The sequence below is a fragment of the Scomber japonicus genome, chromosome 23 (assembly GCF_027409825.1).
Source record: "Scomber japonicus isolate fScoJap1 chromosome 23, fScoJap1.pri, whole genome shotgun sequence".
NCBI lineage: Eukaryota > Metazoa > Chordata > Actinopteri > Scombriformes > Scombridae > Scomber > Scomber japonicus.
The window spans coordinates 2858880-2877181 of NC_070600.1; positions in this window are offsets into that span (position 1 = coordinate 2858880).

Below are 18302 nucleotides of genomic sequence, written 5' to 3' on the forward strand. Positions count from 1 at the left end.
CAGAAATTGTGGTCAGTAACTCACATTTGATGACTGTGATAATCACGCATTAGTGCGACATGGAAGGAAAAACAGTCCGTCGACAATTACATAGCGAGGGATATTATAATAGGGTTGCAGTGCCTAAACCCCTCATTACAAAGATGAATACACATTTAAGACTTCAGTAGTGCAGAATCCATAGGCACTGGTCTATATAGATGTGGAATAAAGTGGTATGGTCAGATGAGTCATCCTTCACATTATTCCCTACAAGTTGGCAAGTCCATATGTGGTGTGCACCAAAAGAACAATACAGGCCCGACTTCTTGACCCCTACACAGTGAGGGGATCTGCTGGCTCTTTTATGGTGTGGAGGGTATTTTGCTGGCATGGTTTGGGTCCACTTGTCCCCTTTGAGTCCACTGCAAATTGTTCTGAGTTACCATCTTTATCCTATCATGAAGCATTTCTATCCTAATGGGAGTGGTCTCCTCCAGGATGACAGTGCCCCCATCTATAGGGCAATGCAGGTCACTAAATGCTTTCATGAGTATGAAAATGATGCGAATCATATGCTATAGCCTTCACGGTCAAAACATCTCAACCCAATTGACCACCTAAGGGAGGATTTTGGACCAAGGTGTTAGACAGCACTGTTTAACACATGTGCGTTAGCTAAATAACATATGTGTATTTTCTCCTCCATGTATTTTGCACGCTGGGGTAAAAGCACCCATGCTGCATAGTCATAATGGCAAACGTACTGAATAGACAACACATATTATCTTGCACATTTTTAAAAAGATGCAAGCCTCAGTGTCCCCCGTTAGTAGGTCAGCTTACACATTTTTTTCCGGGCGATATCAAGTTTGCACACGTTTTTACACACGCAAACTTTTAATAGAAATCAGGTCCACATGTGCACTCAAATACTCTGCATGTGCATTAATTTACCAACCAATATCTACAATATCTTTGAATAAATATCAACTGCTTGGCCAAATAAGTCTTGTTCTAGAAGTTTGAAAAGGGATGTCATGATGCACAGCATTTTGACATGTGAAGGCCCATTTAGCTCAACGTTAAATACGGATCCAGATACAGACGGAGCCTTCTGTCCATGCTCCGTGTTCATTTCGTCCGTATTTCTGCACGTTTCCATAAAGCTTGCGGATACGGACCAAACGGAGCAGTACCACCAGAAACCATGGGGGCAGTGTTGCTGTCACTACTCGATACGTAGCTCTAGTGAGACACGAAGAAGAAATAACAATGGCGGAACTTTTTGAGGAAAGGTTGTGTGAGTTGGTTAGAAACTTTAAACATATCGGTTTTGTCTTTTAGTGACTGCATGAGCCAAGTCATAGTGCGTGATTGAGCATCCTCACTCTCACAAGGCACAGCCGACTGTGACTCTCCAGAGATTGCTTGGGGCTCAACTCGCTCAGGGAACATCAGGAAGTTGACTGGGAGCAACATGTTTCTGTGCACAACCTTCTCCTTTCCTGTGACACTATCCCGGATCCTATATACGTTAATCCTAGACCTCACGCACACCACATCGAAAGGGGTTGAATCCCACCGGTCTGCACCCTCTTTCTTGCCTTTCTCAACCCAATTGGCTATCAGCACACTGTCACCCACAGTCAATGGCAACCCCTTGACCATGGGATTGTAGATTTTGGCATGACGATTTTGCTTGCCATAGGCATGCTGCTGAGCAATATGTGCAGCCTCAGAGAGATCCCTCCTCAGGTGGTTCACAAACTCATGGTGGCTGATGATGTTGTCATTCTCCAAGACATGATGGAACATGATGTCAATGGGCAAGCATGGGGTCTGCCTAAACATCAGGTAAAATGGGGCAAAGCCTGTGGTCTCATGCACAGTGCAATTATAGCAGAAGGTCAACATCTGGAGCACCTGCAGCCACTTAGACTTGTACTTTGGGGGGAGAGTTCTTATCATGCCACCAAGAGTTCTGTTGAATCTTTCTGTGATTCCGTTGCCCATGGGGTGATATGGGGTCGTATGGGACTTGTGCACATCTACCATCTCAAGAAGATCTTTGATGAGCCTGCTCTCAAAGTTGGCCCCCTGATCAGAGTGGTTTCGTTTTGGGAACCCATAGATGCAGAAAAATTTCTCCCACAAGCAGCGGGCAACTTGCTTCGCAGATTGGTTTCTACAGGGAAAGGCGAGTGCGAGCTTTGAGAAATGGTCTGTGACAACAAGAACATCAGTGGTCTTCTTGTCACTTGTCTCTGCTGTCCAAAAATCAATGCAGACTAGTTCCATAGGAGCTGAAGTGTGGATGTTCTTGAGAGGAGCCCGGGCATTCGGTTCAGGAGACTTCCCTAAGATGGACCTCTGGCTTCACATGCATCACAACATCTCTTTCCATGCCTGTCCAGAAAAATCTTTCACTGGCCAGAGAAAGAGTTCTTAAATGGCCCTGGTGACCAGCTGCATCATGACATGATGTTTCAAAGACTCATGTATGACAAACTGAAAGATTTTCCTGTTCATATGACGGTCTCTCTTCACTCTGAAGAGAATCCCATTATGCACCTTCAATTTCTCCCAGTGCTTCAACAATCTGAGTACACAGCTCGACTCAGCCGCTCTTTCATGTGCGTTTGGCCTCTTGTGTTGCTGAACAAAGAAGAGTGCTCTGCTTACTGTAGCATCCTGCTGCTGCAGTCCAAGATGGCTGACACCTCTTCAGCAACAATAGCACCTCCAAACAGCAAACAGGTATCTTGTACTGCACTAAGATCCCCATCAGTGGAGTCGACAGCAGTCTGCATGGCTTGGCAGTTGGTGGTTAGCAGGAAGGCGTTCTGCACTGTCCCAGTCACAACTCCATTGATTTCATCCAATAAAGACAGATAGGGCTCCTTTACCAGACGATGGCTTATGCTGGAACGGATGAGGGGTTCGCGGCTCAAGGCATCAGCGACAGTGTTCTTGGGCCCTGGAACATATTTCAGGTCGAAGTCATGTGCCGCTAGTATCGCCACCCACCTCTGTTCACAGGCATCCAATCTGGGCTTCGTTAGGATGTAGGTCAAGGGGTTGTTGTCAGACCATGCAGTAAAATGCCTTCCTTTTAGCCAATGAGAAAACTTGTCGCATACGGCCCACTTTAAGGCAAGAAATTCTAGTCTGTGAGCTGGGTAGTTCAACTGGGATTTTGACAGTGTTTTGCTAGCGAAGGCGACAGGCCTTGCAACGTTCTCACCATGTTGAAGCTGAGAAAGAACAGCTCCAATTCCGTCAAACAAGGCATCCACAGCAAGAATGAAAGGCTCCTCGAAGTCAGGCTAGACTCACACTGTGCAATAGATCACGTTTCAGAGTGTCAAATGCATCCTGACACTCGGACGTCCAGTCGTCTGCCGAAAGCTTCACTTGACTAGAGTGCTTTTTCACATGCATCCTCCTACGCCGGGTTTTGCCTCCAGTCTTTTGTTCTGAGAGGAGCTTGAAAAGGGGCCTGGCCTTAGCAGAACAATCTTCGATGAAATGCTGATAATACAGCACCATCCCCAAGAATGACCGAATCTTCTTCTGTGAAGGGGTGACACCGTCGCTGTCCATTAAGTCAGACACCTGTATCTGGTTAATGGCTTCCACCTTTCCAGGGTCTGTCTGCACCCCTGAGTCAGAGATGACATGCCCGAGAAACTTAACAGACCTTTGCAGGAAGTGGCATTTTTTTGGTGCCAGCTTGAGGTTGTGGTTCTTCAAGCGAGAGAACACCATCTCCAAGCGCTCAAGTGCTATCTGTTCAGTTGGCCCGAACACCAGGAGGTCATGAAATTCTCATCTCCAAAAATGGAGAGCATCATGCGCATGAATGTAGCCGGACTATTGGACAGACCCTGAGGTGATGAGAAGGCACTGTACTTTTTGTGATCCTCATGCAAAAAAGAAGACATTTCCCCCCAGTGCAGCGAGAGCATCAGCCTGGTGAGGCAGTGGGTGTGCATCCTTGACAGTCCCAGCATTGAGCCATTGGAAATCCGTGCAGATGCGCAAATCCCCATTTTTCTTCCATACGAGGACAAGTGGTGATGCATACTCGCTGGAGGAGAGAAGAGAAGAAGGAGAAGGAGAATAATGCCTTTTTTCCATTTCATTTAAAGCTATTCTCAGCTTCTCATAGTGGCTTGGTTGCACTCTGCAGTAGGGCAAACGGAATGGCCTCTCATCCACTAGATGTATCTTGTGCACGAAGTCAGATGCCTCTCCACAGTCCATCTTGTGTCGTGAGAAGATTGACTCATGTCTCTCAATGATCTGGAGAAGCCTGTCTTTCCACAGGTCAGAGACAGCACATGAATCCAAGTCCAGATCAGTTAGACCAAGCTTGTCTAATGCTCTTCTGACATCCTCCTTGGACCTAGGCGTTGTGCTCACGCGTAGATTGAGAGTGAAGTTGGATGTGTTCAGGTTGAGACAGATCCTCAGCTGCAACACAGGGAAACACATCCGCCAGTTTCATGTTCAACGCGATGGGTTCATTGGTGGGGTTGATGATTATCATGGGCATATATCGATCGCCCCACATAGGTGTAGCAATCCTACCAACCAAGACATTTCTGGGTCTGCATCTTGCTTTGGTTGGTTCAACAATCACAGTACTGCCAACTGACATAGGTGTTGAAGCAGGAAGCTTGCCCCACACGAGATGTTCACTTTGTGGTTGTAGTGTCACACATCGTTGCAATGTCAGCGTGCCAATCTTGTCGGGCACTGTGTCACCTCTCCACCTCTCTGTGTTGGAAAGAAGAGAGAAGAAGTGATGGCAGTCTTCATCCGTGACACTACTGGGCTCAGACATGACTCGCCAATAGCTGACAGTCTTTCTCATCAGTTGGATAATTGTCTTTATGGCATTGATGCCCAAGATCATGTCATCAGTCTGTCCAGGCACCACAAACATGGGGACAACCATATTGCAATCATACACTTCTATTCCTACATCATATACAGCAGAAGGCACGACCTGATGACCCCTACATCCAATAATGGCAACATCATCTGCAGAGCGTCGTCTCATATCCGGATTATGCTGTAGGAGGCACTCTACAGCTGGTTCACTCAATGTGCATCCTGTAGAGCCACTGTCGATCATCGCCTTTAAAGAGACACCTGCTGCAGTGACAGTGGTGTAGAACAAACTGTCTGACCTCTGAATTCTGTGTGTACCTTGAAATATGACAGTTTTGTTAGTGGGCACGCTGGAACAGACTGACTCAAAGACTGAATCAAAATCCTCAACATCACTCATGGGAGGGACACCAATAGGATCCGCGCCGTCCTCCCCTGGATGCAGATCCATTAGTTTCCCAACTGCGCAGATGGGGTGGATGTCATCTGCACAGGGCAGCTGCGTCTGGAGTAAGAAGCATTTGAAGCAGAGTTTCTTGTCATGGCAATGAGTGAGGGCAGAATGGGTTGCGTCGCCACAGACAGCACATGGTAGGTTATTCAGACCCTCAATCCTGGAGGGTTTCAATCTAGGCTGTCTGATGGTATTAGCTTGGGTAGGAGCAGATCTCTCCAGCAGAACTTTCTCCAGCATGGTAATGACACGTTCAAGAGCAGCTAAGTCTGGCGGCTTGGGTGTGTGAGAGTCTTTTGAGTCAGGTGGGGGTGCCGCAGTATGAAGCATTTCAACTTTGTTCACATACACATTGTCACTGGGCTTCCTGCTCACAGCAGCAGCAGCACCCCTTGAACCCCTCTCAGTGTGGTACTCATCCAGCACATCCTGGACCTCCACCACCATCCACTTATCAATTGTCTTCTGACTGGACTCCCACAAAAAAGCATTAAACAGCTGCAGCTCATTCAGAACGCTGCAGCTCGAGTTTTGACCAGAACAAAGAGATCAGAGCACATTACTCCAGTTCTAAAGTCTTTACACTGGCTCCCAGTCAGCTATAGAATAGATTTTAAAGTTCTGCTACTGGTCTACAAATCACTGAATGGTTTTGGTCCAGAATACATGAATGACATGTTAGTAGAGTATGAACCCAGTAGAGCTCTGAGATCTACTGACTCAGGTCAGATAGTTGAGCCCAGAGTTCAAACTAAACATGGTGAAGCAGCTTTTAGCTGTTATGCTGCACACAACTGGAACAAACTACCAGCAGAACTGAAATCAGCCCCAACAGTGAACACTTTTAAATCCAGGTTAAAAACATTTCTCTTCTCCTGTGCTTATGATTGAGCTCTTTTAAAGCACTTTACATTTTAATCTTTCTTTTGCACTCTATGTCCTTTTAATGATTTTAAAGCTAATTTATTATTTTATGCTGCAATCATTTTATTTATGTCTTTCTATTTTTCTGTACTTTGTTTTTATTATGGGGGGGTGGGGGTGGGGGTTAATTGTATGTTTTACATGTTTTTCTGTTTTATGTAAAGCACATTGAATTGCCATTGTGTATGAAATGCGCTATATAAATAAAACTGCCTTGCCTTGCCTTGCCTTGCCTTTGACCTGAAAGTCATGGCGAGCTCTTTGGAGGGACAATTCTTGATAAACATACATGTCACTTCCAAGCTGGGGCAGTGTAGATCCTTGCCTTGTTCCTTGAGGCGGTCAGCAGCAACATCCGCAGCCTGGTTGAGTCTCAGCCAGTAGTCATACGCATCCTCATTACTCATTGGCAGGGTAGTGTAAAAGTCTGCTAGGGGGAGAGGTGAACAGGGGACAGTAAATGATGTCTGGGTTCAGAGTCACATCGATGCCACTGTTCCTCATTCCAAACTTCACAACATCTTTAGCCCGACCTCTGAGGTGAATGAGTATTTCCTCAGCCTGCACAGCCTGAGAAAAGCACAACTGTATTAATAGGCTCTGATTGCGCCTGCGGGGCGGAGGTGTTAATTTGCTACATTGTCTCCTGAAACAGCTCACCCTCGGAGAGAGTGACCCATACGGTGGCGTGTTGACCAGATATGAAAAAGAACGTAGCCATCTCACAATTTGGCTTCAAAAATAGTTTCATTCCCATAGCAATAACCATCCTGAACTCCAAACGCTGAGGACTGTTGTTGTTGCTGTCGCTGAGGACTGTTGTATAACCCTTATGTATTTATGTATTTATGTATGTATTTATGTGTGATGTAAGTTTGTGTCTGTTTGTATGTACTATATGTTTAATGTAATGTTGGAACCTGTACCAAGAGCTGTACTGAAAACAAATTCCACCAGCCTGGCTGTGTGGTCATTAAATTAAATCAATCAATGTACTATAGTTCTAATTGGGATCAATTGACTAATAATATTTCTTTAGTCCACAAATGTAATAATCCAATTATTATAATTACTCTGAAACATAATCTAACTTTGATAATATTATATTCGTGCATTTTGATATTCTTCTAATTTAAAACTTTTGTTTCTTTGTGTTGAACAAATAATTTGTGAACTGTGAAAACGAGACATTATTCTCTCATATTGGTAGGAGTGCTCAACTATTCATAAAATCTCTTACATAAAAGAAGAACAAAAACAATGGTGAATCCCAGAAATCAATGGGTACTAACTAACAAAATAAGAACAAATAGAAGATATGACCAAATGAAGGCCATTGAAGGCAGAAAACCTAAACAGTAGTTTTCTCAGAGTCAAAGGAATTGAAAACAATTAAAACTGTTGAAGTTTGTGAGAAATTTTGCAGGAATGCCAAAAGTCTTTTGCTTTTGGGCAGCTTTTACAGCCGAGTCAGATTATTTGGACCAAGTTTGGTCATTGATCAACAAGTCAAGGAATTTGAAGCAGGATACTCTCTAGCACCATCACTGTGACTGGAGGTATGGCAGAGGCCAGTTACAGAGGGAGATGTTAAGACCCAGGATCATGAGCATGGGAACAAGCTTAGCAGACATGATTGTGTTGAATGCTGAGCTGTAGTCTATAAAAAGCATTCTCATGTATGTGTTTCCTTTATCAAGGTGGGAGAGGGTGGCGTGTACTGTCAGGGTGATGGTGTCACCCATAGACCTGTTGGGGGTACACAAATTGAAATAGGGTGTCAGGAAGGATGGTGCAGATGTGGGCTCTGAGCACCTCATGATGATGACGGTCAGTGCTACATGGGGGTAGTCATTCAGACAGGTGATGAAAGGTTTCTTTGGTTTCCATGGTGGTGCGCTTGTAGCAGGTGGCACGGGGGGATTGGCCATTGGGAGTACCGGGATTTTTCCCGGTGGGCCGATCAATAATGGGCCGATGGCTGCCCGTTTTTATTTTTTATTTGTTCATTTAGTTTTTGCTGTGCCTTGTAACTCTCCCGGCCCAGAGCAGAGACATGCACCGGCCCACAGAGCTCCGCTGCAGCCTGCAGACACAGCAGAGGCCCATTGGCTTGTCTGTGTCAGGATCCAGTTCGCCTCTGCTTTTTCTGTGTCCATGTTTTCTTTCTCCCAGGGCTGGGCGGGGCCTTCTGGCAGCTTCTGCATCCACCCTCCTCTGCACACCTGAGATTCATCAACCTCGTTTCCTGCTCTACAGCATTTATAAGCCGGTCTCTTCCTCTACTCATCGCCAGTTCGTTGTTTCACCCACTGTGGTAACGCTCTCGGCTCTTCGATCTAGTATTTTGTAAACCTTGACCCTGTTTTGGATTTACCTTGCTTTGGGTTATGTGCCTGCCCTCAGCCTCGCCTCGCCCAGCCCTGTCATCTCCTGCTGCATTTTTGTTTCTGTTTTGTTGCCTGAATAAACCATCATCGGTTTCAGATCTGCATTGTGGGTCCAGTCTTTTGTTCTGTTTAGTAAAGTCCTGACAGTCTGTCTAAAGAATACCTGGTCCAATGGCCCTATGATAGGCTACAGAGACCCAGGAGTCCCACCCATGCATGTTCTAGAACCCCCCCCCCCCCCCCCGTTCACCTTTAATGACAAGCAGTCATGATGAGAGAGAGAGTGAGAGAAACAACAACACACCAGCACATGAAAAACAAAGCGAGGATTACAAAATGGAGAATGCGGGTAAAAATGAAAAGGCAGAGCTGAAAAACAAAGAAAAGAAAAGAAAAGCTCTCACGACCAACGCTGCTAAGAGCAAAAAACTGTCAAATGTTTGCTGCGGGGGCCAGCGTGGCCAGAGCTAGCAGCAGTGGTTCCTCTCAGCAGCAGGTGTGTCATAGTGAGGCTCCCACTGTCATGGTGGTGCAGCAGCAGGTTGAGGAAGACTCTCCACCGTGTGGAAGTGGTGATACAGTCTTCAGCAGGTGTGATCCTGCTAGCATGGTGTGGATAAACTGTTAAATGTTCAGAACGGTTACTTAACTGTCTATGGTGGACTATCCCTTTAAGTATTTGGTTAGGCACATGAAACCAAGACCCTTGTCAAAGATGTGATCGTGTGTGGCGTTGTTTAGCTCAGTGGGTAGAGCACCCGCCCCATGTATTGAGGCTACAGTCCTCACTGCAGGCGACCCCGCTTTGAAACCCGTGCCGAACTGTCCTATCCTGTGTGTCATTGCCCCCCTCTCTGCCTCCTATTTCCTGTCTCTCTCTCTACTAACCTGTACATTAAAGGCAAAAAGGACCAAAAAAGTCTCACTACCTACCTACTACAGCAATGATACCCATGTTTGTTTCACTTCCGTATTCCACACTGAAACCATGACACAAGCCTCTATGGATTTAACTAGGTATTTTTCTTTAAATCCCAAGCTTTTAATGGTGTTAAAAAACCCTCGTCAAGTGTAATTAGGAAGATGTGTAAACTCCTGTGAGGCAGTGTAGGACATCATAATTAAAGCAGTTGTATGGGTTGGATAGAATGGCAGTGTTGGTAACAGCAATCACAGTCACACAGTACAGATCACTACACCAAACATGAGGGGAGCTCCAGTTGAAGAAAAATCCTGGTCACTAGAGTCCATCAGTGACAGCACAGCTCTGGGTGAGTTTGACACTCATAGAGAGTGCAGGGGAGCTGGACAGGGCTTTCAACACCAGGGCATGTTTCAAGTATTGTGAATTAAGTGATGCTCACAGAAACCTGGCTCCACAAGGATATTCAAAACTCCCTTGTTGAAGTTAGGGGTTTGGACACAAAGGGAAGGACAGGGGTGGAGGCGTCTGTGTGTGTGTGTGTCAGTAACATTTGGTACAAACAATACACATTTAGAAAACTGTCTGTAACCCAGGCATTGAACTTCTATGTCTATGTATGAGAGAGTTTTACCTCACGAGAGATTTTGGCAGCATTATCATCTGTGTGGTCTATGTCCCACACAGTGGGAATGCAGAGAGAGCTGAAGCCCACATAGCAGGCTGTATTCACCATCAGAAACATCACACACCTAGGGCAGCTTTCATTCTGGTATTCTGCTATTCTCATCCTTAAAGACTGTGTAAAGTGAATTCAGACATTTTCTTCTAAACACATTAAAAGCATTTCAACCATTTAGATTTGAATTGTGGAGCTAGGCTTCACAAACTGTGTTTCAAGATTTCTGTGTTCAGGATTTAGTGGACAGGTCTGAAAATCACTGCTGCGTTACGTAACGTGGCAGTGATTAGCATAAACCCGCCCCTGCTGCTGTAGAGGTATAAATACATTCAGCACACACTACTACTACTACAGTCTACAGTTAGCCAGTTAGTTGCGCTAGCCCCTGGGTTAGCAGCAGAGTTAGCAGCAGAAAGCTCTCAGCTCTCAGTCCATGTTTCTGGTAGAGGTGGTGACTTTGATTGACACTTGGTAGGGGGTGGGGTTTCAGTGAACTCGGCGGGCATGCCCACAGCGTTTGGGAGCAGAGAAAGAGGCTGTTTATTACACAACTTTGAAGCCTAATTTAATATATTTAGCGATTTTTTTAATCATTCAAATTTGGAGCACATATTTATTCTTACTTTACACAGACTTTAACCCTAACCCTAACCCTAACCCACCCTCCTGGTTTGATCAATATGTTGCATTTAAAACAAGAAACAATAAGATATTCATGGTATATATAGATATTAATGTTAAAACGCTTAGACAGCTAAACCCAAACCACCTCTGGCAAACTCAACTACATCACAGTACATATCATACCAACACACAAGACTGTTTAACCGCAGAAAACCACAGGTTAAAACAGTGACTGTGTGGTCAGAAGATAGCATGGGTTAAAATGATGCTTCATGTGCATGAACTGGGATATTCACCAAAAAGTGAATATTCACCAAAAAGTCTATAAACAAAGATGGCGTCCCTGCTTTTCAGCTGAGCACTTCTGCAGAGGAGTTGACATCAGCATGTTGCCCTATTTATAAAACAGTCACTGGACTCACACCCTTTCCAAAAGACAGGGATGACTATACACTAATAGCTCATTTTAATTTTGATGAAATTCTTTGAAAAATACACGGTTTCTTTACTCAGATGGTCCCCTAGCATTTGATCATCGTAAGCATCATAAGCATTTGGAAAATACCAAAGCTTACATACACCTGTTTTTTGTTGATTTTAGGTGTTAACACCCTTCAGCCTATTGATACTCTATTGATCTATTGATTCAGACAATGAAACAGATGAGTGTCATCGCTTTTATTATTAAATGGTACCTTTTTTTTCTGATAAATTTTATCTAGCATGTAATGGCCAACAACACTTTCTCTGTCCCCAAGGTTGTGTGAGCTCTCCAGTGCATTTCACACTCTATACAAATGAGTGTGTGAGCATACACCTGGATAACTACATACTTAAATTCCCTGATGACACTGCTATACTTAGTTTATTGTACAGAGACAATTATACATCATCCTACCTCTCTTTTGTTCATTGGTGTGACTACAGCAGAGGTTGTACTTTTTGAGAATGCTCACAGTCCATGGGGTTGACCAGTAATTTACATTTCTGTTCTACTAGGCAGTGTTGGAGCCCTATCTTGCCACTGTTGCTCATGTGGGAATGTTGGGTCTCTTTAAAGTTAAAACCTGAAGAGTTCGGTTTAGAACCTGCTCTATGTGTAAAGTGCCTTGAGATAACTCTGTTGTGATTTGGCGCTATACAAATAAAGATTGATTGATTGATTGATTGATTGATTGATTGAGATACAGACATGCTATGGTAACATCTCAGTACGGTTAAAATCTACACTTGCCCGTCATGTTAAGATCATGATTATGGTAATAGGTAACAAAGAATACTAGTCCCTTCAATCTATATTTGAGCAGCATATAATGGATGGATTGTCCAATTCTGCACAATCCATCCATTATATACTGCTTTCACTCTGCCCTCTGGCAGACAATTCAGAGTACCCAGGTGGCAAGTTATTGGTTTTAAAAACTCTTCCCTGAACTAGTTAAAGAGTGAGGACATAGTATGAGCCTAAAAGATCATAGTCCCCAAATGGACTTTATTAGAATGGACAGGTGTCCAATATGTGATTTTAAAGTTGTGCAATGCTGTTTTAAAGTCATACAATGGGCCATATTTTAATGATCTATAGCGAGTGGCGTGTAGCCACTTTTGCTATTTTAACGGCGGAAAAATGGTCAATGGTCAATGCACCAGGGAGTATGGTCCAAAAGACTTAAGTCTCCTTAATAATCATAGGCGTGTAAACCAATCAGAGTGTCATCCCCCATTCCCTTTAAAAGTCAGGAGCGCTGTCACCTGCAATGCGTTTCAAGAATAAAAGATAAGTTACTTTTGCTGAAAAGAAAGTTGGCTGATGAACTGCTAACCTCACATTTAATTCATATAAAGGAAGAATATGGAGATACTGTATAACCAACCAGTCTGATGAGTGTAGAGGTGTGTGTGGTTATACTGCAGCAGTCTGGTGTCATCAGCTGATTTAATAAACAGTGAGGAATGTGTGTAATGACACTGTGCTCTGTGCAGCATCTCAGAGGCTGCACAGCATATCAGTCCTACAGTATAAACAGCTGTGGATAACAGACACAGAAATCACACACATTCATTAACAGATTAATACAGATGTTTTAACCACATTTGTTCAGCCTGTCTTATTGATAAAATCACTAAGTGGCAGTGAAGTGGCTCTGTGCTGCATATTTTCACATTTTCACATCACTGTGCATGCAGCTGCACCACACAGACATTATGGTGCTTTGTTTTTATTAGCTCATTTATTTTATTTTCTTGTTCTCTTTAAAAAGGTTTTGTTCAGTCATGTAGTAACAGGTAAACTCAGCCGGGTTTTAATTGTTGAAAGTATGTAAACCTGATCCATGTCATCTCATCTTAACATCATGTGTTAAATATTGAAATATTGTTCAAAAACTGTTGGATTGTCCGCAGTGGAACTCTCCAAGGTTTCATCTGTTATTTTTGCATTTAATTAAATCTGATAAATATTATTGGCCTATTAAAATCTTGATAATGCGTCCTTAAAATAACAGTGAAATATGCGCCAGTGACTTCAGAGGTGTTTGGTTTTTTTTGTCAGTAGCACAATTGCTTTCCTCTGCCTTAAAATAACAACGCGCCACCAATGAACCAGACCTCACCTCATGTTGAGACCAACACTCCCACAGAAAACAGACTGGTACAAGTCTGACAATGTGGACGCAGGGTGAGAAAATTGGTCTGAAACTAACAAAGACACATGCGTTGTGTCCGACATCCACTGTGCACCGAGTGCAAGATGGGGCCCTAAGTGTTGTTTTTAAAGACTGTGTAAAGTGAATTCAGACATTTCTAAACATATTAAATAGGTCATAAATGTATTTCTAAAAAAGGTGTAAAAAGCATTTCAAACATTTAGATTTGAATTGTGGAGCTAGGCTTCACAAACTGTGTTTCAAGATTTGTGTTCAGGATTTGGGTGTGGGTCTGAAAATCATAAACCCGCCCCTGCTGCTGTAGAGGTATAAATACATTCAGCACACACTACTACTACTACAGTTAGCCAGTTAGCTGAGTTAGCCGCCGAGCTAGCAGCTGAGTTAGCCGCCGAGCTAGCAGCCAAGTTAGCAGCAGAAAGCTCTCAAACGTAGCGTCCATGTTCCTGGTAGAGGTGGTGACTTTGATTGACAGGTGACACTTGGTAGGGGGCGGGGATTCAGCAAACTCGGCGGGGACTCCCACAGCATTTGGGAGCAGAGAAAAAGGCTGATTTTTACACAACTTTGAAGCCTAATTTCATATATTTGTCGATTTTTCAAATCATTCAAATTTGGCAGGGTGGTTAACAACACACTTTTCTGTGGTATGTCAAACTCAGAACACATATTTATTCTTACTTTACACAGACTTTAAAGTTTTTACAAATGGCACTTAATCCTAGCATGTGTCACTTGTCACTCATGTAAACCAGCTGTATGACATTTGTTAAATTCATGGACACAAAAGCCAAGAAAGATTTTCCTATGGGGACAATAAAATATATTGTATCATATTTGTAGCACACCTGAGCCAGCAGGCTGGAGGACGAGGCAATGATTCTCCAGAAGAGAGGGATCCCAGAATAGCAGGTAGGAATAATCTAAATTAATAAATCCCAGTAGAGAAGACACTTTGCTTGAGTAAAGCCAAAATCCACCAGTTCAATAGAACGTATTCCAACTTGGAGACAGATCAAAACATGCATACAGAAAAAAGGAAAATCATAAAAAATCAAGCTTTTTATGATTTTCCTTTTTTGTGTATGCATGAAAATACTGGAAGGCCATGTTAATCACATGAGCAGTGAAGTTCAGCCAGTACATGCTAGTATTAACATGTTGTGCACAGTAGCCTCTCTTCCACTGCAACACAAGCACCACAACAAATCTTGTACTCTTGATTTTGTTAATAAGAAAACATAATCTAGGAATCCTACAAAACATATTTGATAAGATGATTTTAACAGACAGGATGAATTCATGTATATATTCTCAACACTGCCTTCAAGTTTACATTTGTCCATGCATGCAGAGTGAAGATCATATAGAGCAGTGTAAATTAAAAGTTAGTAGAAGAGCTCTGATAAACAAACATGGACAACACACTGCATTGTGTGTCTGCAGGATATATTTAAGGTGGTGTGTGGACCCTCTGATAAAATGTACATCACACTTTACCTTGTGGACCCAATTCTTCTTAGGAAATATCTCTAAACTATAACCTCCATCTTTCCTTAATCTTAATCAAGTGGTTTAGTTTAGTAGTTTAATTCTCAGTCATATTCTAATTGCTACCAGTGGATGTTGACAGAATATCCTGAAACTATTTTGCAAATAAACTCAATATTCTTACAAATAGGTTTTTTAGAAAAAGATAATCCAGGCATAATTGCCAAAAAATAATATTTTAATGCAAAACAGTAGTATAAGAATATAATGTTATTAATATGACATAATGTTGCACAGTCCAGCATGCACCTTATGCAGTATGAGTAAGGCCTCCTGGGTGTGTCTGAGGTAGTTAGTTATACATGGCGGTCGGGGGTTCCTCCCCCTCCACCAGAACTGTGAAATGCCTGGCTTGTCTGAGGAATGAGAGACCCTGGAGGGCCAAGGGTCCTGAACAAATTAGCTCCTATAAAACTCCTCTACTTATACAGGGACAGGACACAATGCAGACGAACAGCCGCCCAAAGCAGCCTTCATGGTAATTTCACCCGCCTATTTACAGTGCCCACCCATGGGTTTCACTGCTCTGTTTTGACGCCAGTCACCTTCATGTGCAGTGTGAGGCATTCATCATATCAACAGCTGACATATCTAAACAAGTTTGTACTTTGGTTCCTAACAACAAACATAAGTAGGAATCTGACGATGACATTTATGCTGTATAAAAAACATTAGCAAATTGGGTTAAGCTGTTGCTGTTCCATGTATTTAGTTTTAGCACAAAGTTTTAAATATGATATATTCAGAGTGTTTGTGCAGCCCAACTTGGTCTGAAAATGAAATAAAAGCTGCATTGTGGGATATGCAATGTTTTCAGCAAAGCTAATGAAGTTAATTGCTCTAGCTGAAGCACTTTTATGAGCTGCACCTGGTCCATAAATGAGTCTAAATTAGGAGCAATTCAGTTGACTTTTAAAATGCCTCCCTCTAGTGGAAAACAGAAAAGCTTCCAGTCACAGTCACATGTACTTTTCTGAATCAAAATCAGATATACTTGATTGATTCCTAAAGGGAAATTGTGTCGTGTTACAGTTTGTCACATTATAAAACAGAGATAAATATATAAATATAGATAAATGGTAAGAAAAATGAAAAATAAGCGAAAAAAAGGAAATATGTTAAACAAACAATAACAACAACAAAACAAAACCAAACGTGCATCATATTATAATGTATAAACGTATATAAAAGTATAATAATAATGCTTAGAAATTGGTATATTAGATATTGGTATATAAATGTGTAAAATGTAAGAATAGTATAAATAAGAAATGAGTTGAAATATACAGTATTAATGCAGTATAAATATACACCAGGAAATTGCACAGTTGAATTATTGCACAAGAGTATTATACTGTTAAGTCAGTATTGCAGCATTGAAAATATGAATTATAAATATTTCAGTGAAAATATGAATAATAAATAAATGATGGGGTTAAGAAGCTGTTGACATGGGTGAAATAAGTCCACAGGGCCAGTCTATTTAGTGTCTGACTATCTGACGGACAATTTCAAACATTTGACGGCCACACACAGGAATTCATACCTGTGGTTCATCTTGATGGAATGAATCTTGCACTTAATGTGGTGCTTATTTACAAATAGTTACAAAATGAAATGTTTGATAAATAATCATCAGTAATGTAAATAATCAGTATTATTTTAATTTTATTGTTGTATATGTTATAATTGCACTTTAAGGTCCTTTTTATTTAGTTTAATTGTTATTGTTGTATGTATGTATGTACAGTATGTATGTGTATATACATGTATATATATATATATATATATGTATGTATGTGTATGTATGTATATGTGTATGTGTACTGTATATATATATATATATATATGTATGTATGTGTATATATATATATATATATATATATATATGTATATATATATATATATATATATATATATATATATATATATATATATATATATATATGTATGTATGTATATGTGTATATATATATATATATATATATATATATATATATATATGTATGTATGTATGTATATGTGTATATATATATATATATATATATATATATATATATATATATATATATATATATATATATATATATATGTGTATGTATGTATGTATATGTGTATATATATATATATATATATATGTATGTATATATATATATATATATGTATATATATATATGTTATAATTGCATTTTAGGGTCGTTTTATTTAGTTTTTAATTTTATTGTTGTATACACTTGTTTCTTTTCTATATCACTATTTTTTGAGCTGTTGTAGCAATGAATTTTCCCCACTGTGGGATCAATAAATGTATCTTTATCTTTAATGAATTACGTGTACAAAGGTAAACAAAAGAACAGCTAGATCAGTCTGTTAACCCTCTCACTGTCACTGGCCTTACAGATAAGTGTTGAGCCTCAACCTGCTGCTCCAGCACACAGCAGCTAACAGGAGAGCACTGGCCACCACTCATAAAACATATCTTCTGTTCCATATCTGGTACAAACAAAATATGAAGACATGTTCTTATGAATATACCTCTTGAATGTATGAGTGAGTAAAATAATGTGTGCTGAAGTTTCTATGCAACTATGATTTCAGATGCAGCTCTTTCAATATCCAAAATCCGAGGTTCTTCTCACATGTTCTTATTCTTTGTGTTTTATCAGCTGGCTGCACATTATTACACATTATTCATTCATTAGCTGGTAGTGTAATCAAAATATGATTTCATCTGTTTAGGTCAGTTAAGGAAATGAAGAGTGAACAATATGTATTACAATATCATAAGAAATAAAGATAAAATAACTTTCATATGTTGATTTTTACTTAGTTATAATTAAAAAATGTAAATCAAATGTGGAGAATTAAACTTAATGGAAGCAATTACCAAAACAGCAAGACATCATCATCAAATAAATTAAATTATACACAACAGGACATAACATAAATGATACTGCAGATACATTTCACAATCTCCAATATGATGATAATACTAATAAAAGTACTTGCTATATATACAATAATTCATCTTTCTTCAGGGGTAAAAATCAAGACAGAGGTATAAGACAAGATAAGAAGCAGGATGGGTTTTATTTAGAGATACAGAATATCACAGTCAGTCATGTTTGGATTTACAGCACAAGCTACTGTTCATGTGTGATTTTAAATTCTATCAAATGCTTTTTTTATTTGTGATGTGGACACAAAC